Raw genomic sequence first — 3,638 nt, forward strand, 5'->3', positions numbered from 1 at the left:
GAAGACACCTTGAGTATTGGATGTTGATTTCCTTGACCAAGCGTTTGACCCTTTTCTGAAGGATATTCCATGCAAAAAGTTACAGTTTTCAAACAGCCAAGAACTGGTGATATTTGGGGCTGATGCACTAGCATATTTCCAGGTCTAGAAGTACCATAGAAGGGGGGAAAGGGAGTCAAGTGACCTACTGTAGAATAAACAGAGATAAATAATTCAGATTCTCATTACAATGGGGGAGTGCAGCTCTCGTCTGGAGCCGAGTGCCTGCTTTTGTGTGAACTGGTATATAGTGGCTGCTTGGTAGCCCAAGCGATGTAATTGAGCATTAATATTAACCTAAAAAAAAACCAGTGGCAGGAATTACTTGCATTGCTAAAGTCTTCAATGGTAGCTGAATCCACACCATATTGTTTAGTCCTCCTGGGCATTTTAATAATCATGTAATAGAAATGTTGGAGCACTTGAGATGTTCTTTGTATTACTCTCTGAAAAGGTCTTTAACAGAAAGTCTTTAACAGACAGGTTTGATAGAATGTGCTGCAGAAAAAGAGAGCTAGAAAGAAATATGCCCGTTTTGGTAAAATAGGGATGTTTCATTAGTTCAGCCGGCAGCGATATGACATTACATTTAAAAAGGAATACAATTAATAACAAAGGAGAAAGGAGTGGGAGGAGGAGGGGGCTTGGCTCTCATAATATAGCTGGAGGAGCTAAGCTAGGTGTCAGAGCAATTAAGGAGATGTAATGCATTACTTTTCTGGAAACACTCAGCTCATTGGCCCATTGAATAGGGATATTCTCTTCAGGACAGGCTCATTCCACACATGCGTGTTCTCCGTGACTTGTCACTCCTTGATGTGCCGCTGAATGTGTGAACTGATTCCATAGAAAAGTGTTGGATTTCAGTCGTTGCACCTTGGTATCAAAACTCTATCTTTTGTATTTGATCTAGATGGTTCTTTCCTATAGTACTGACATCATGTGATGTTAGGGTTAGGAGGTCCCTCTCCACCACCGCCGGGAGGTTTGGGGGGTGGAGCCTGAGGAGGGCGGGGTTTGGGGAAGGACTTCAATGCCATAGATCCAATTGCCAAAGCGGCTATTTTCTTCAGGTGAACTGATCTCTATCGGCTGGAGATCAGTTGAAATAGAAGGAAATCTCCTGCCGTTACTTGGAGGTTGGGAACCCTATGTGATGTTATAGTCATCAAGATATGAATGTATATATTAACACACCCTAAGTTTTGGCTCACACAATCTGCTGTTGTCCATATCAGTGGCACTAGCCATCCCTGAGTACATAGAAGGTTGGATCCAACCAGCTTTTCCACTGTTGAAAAAAGGAGGAAAGGGGGCCAGCCCCCTTAACCACCAAAAAGGCTGTGCTGGGAATCATAGAATCTGAACATACAAAAGGCATATGGGGTGGGTGCTGGAGTAAGAAGAAGAAGGAGGTGATACTGAGTGAAAAAGCTATCTGGGTCTAACCCCAATGTACTCATAGTGTGAACTGGACAATCAGAAGAATATATCCAGCAACAATGCCCTGTACAGCTAGGCAGCTGTACCACTGTGTACCACCGTGATCTAGGCGTTCTGCTGACTAGAATCATAGAGTTGGAAGGGACCACCAGGATCATCTAGTCCAGGGGTGGGGAACCTTTTTTCTGCTAAGGCCATTTGGATATTTATAACATCATTCACAGGCCATGCATTCTGGCCCTTCCCCCTTTAACCCCTCCATTGTCGCCACTTCCGCCCCCAGCCCTCTTGTAGTACAGAGGGAATACGTTTCTCCACGGCCCGCATGGGAAAGGGTTAACACAGTTTCTTGGGCGGTCCTAGCAGCTCCATAGCTAAGGACTCTTCTGCAAGTGGGGAAAAAGTTTCATTTTCTCAGCAAAACAAACGTACATCCGCCTTGGATAGAGGCTATTCCTGTCCGCGGGAGAGGGGCTGATCACCAGTCTTAGACTCTTCTGAGCTAGAGATCTGCCAGGACCTACAAAAAGCCAGACCAAATTATTTCGTGAGCCTTAAACGGCCCCCGGGCCTGACGTTCCCCACCCTTGATCTAGTTCAACCCCCTGCACAATGCAGGAAATTCACAACTACCTCACCCCCACACACCCCAGTGACCCCTACTCCATGCCCAGAAGATGGCCAAGATGGCCCTCCTCTCATGATCTGCCTAAGGTCATAGAATCAGCATTGCTGGCAGATGGCCACCTAACCTCTGCTTAAAAACCTCCAAGGAAGGAGAGCTTACCACTCCCAAGGAAGCCTGTTCCACTGAGGAACCGCTCTGTTAGAAAATTCTTCCTAATGTCTAGATGGAAACTCTTTTAATTTAATTTCAACCCGTTGGTTCTGGTCTGACCTTCTGGGGCAACAGAAAACAACTCAGAACCCTCCTTTATATGACAGCCCTTCAAGTACTTGAAGATGGTTATCATATCACCTCTCAGTCTTCTCCTCTTCAGGCTAAACATACCCAGCTCCTTCAACCTTTCCTCATAGGACTTGGTCTCCAGACCCCTCACCATAATTATGGTTAAAGCACTAATTAAAGCATTATGGTTGACCTGAGTACATAGTCATGAATATGGGCCTTATTTCTTCTGATGATTCCTATAACTTTAACAACTGTGTATACATAACCTGTGGCCTGGGGGAAGGGGGAAGCAGTCCTAAGAAGAAAGTATTTTCAGGATATTCAAAAATGAATCCCGGGAATAATGATCAGTAATAAATCATGAAAAGCAGTCTGGATACATTTGTTTAGGGAACAGGGAAGCCAGCAGAACGCAGTGCGGAATTTGTATGCCAAGTATTGCTTTTTTTGTCCCTTGAGGGTCAGTGTTACATCTGCAAGTCTGTAAATGCTGCTGCTGCTGCTTCCAGGCCATTTTTAATTAGAATAAGGGTCTTCAGATGTTTCTTTGACGGTAGAAATGTGAATGGCTATGCTGCTCCAAACAGAGAAGCAATAGGATATATTAGTTATAGTGTTGGACTAGGACCTGGGAGATGGGTCTTCAAATCCGTTTTCAGCTACGAAACTCTCCGGGTGACCAAAGGCTAGTCATCTTCCCTCGGCCTAACCTACATCACTCATTTTTATGTGCGTGTAGCTGGGGGAGAATGGAAAAGCCATGCTCGCCCCCATGAGGCTGTTGGAGGAAGGGTGGAATAAAATGCAATAGAAAGGGATAGGTGGGCAGATATGCTTCATGGATGTGGCTTTAAGATTAAGGAACATTGTCCTACATCTCAATTTGCATTTTCTTAGGCATGTGATCTCATGGTATGTGCTGTGAGATGGTCCTGGGTCAGTAACCCCAGTCCTGCTCATCTGTCAGAGCTTGGCTGCAGTTTGTGGTCAACCATGCTGAAATCAACACCTCAACAGTCTCCCACTCAAGGTCTCTGAGTCCTGTTACTTGACCAGGCAATGGTAGACGGCCAAGATTTATACCAGTCCTTTGGGCCAATTGCAGGGGATGCTGCATACTCCTGTTCCCTTCAGTGCCTGAAGTGAGTTCTGAGGAGTGGGTGCATCATCTTAGAAATGTGCATCCTACTCTTAAGCCATAAGGGTTCTTGTTCACACTCAGGAATCCCTGATAGTAATTTCA

The sequence above is a fragment of the Euleptes europaea genome, chromosome 16 (assembly GCF_029931775.1).
Source record: "Euleptes europaea isolate rEulEur1 chromosome 16, rEulEur1.hap1, whole genome shotgun sequence".
In the NCBI taxonomy this organism is placed as follows: domain Eukaryota; kingdom Metazoa; phylum Chordata; class Lepidosauria; order Squamata; family Sphaerodactylidae; genus Euleptes; species Euleptes europaea.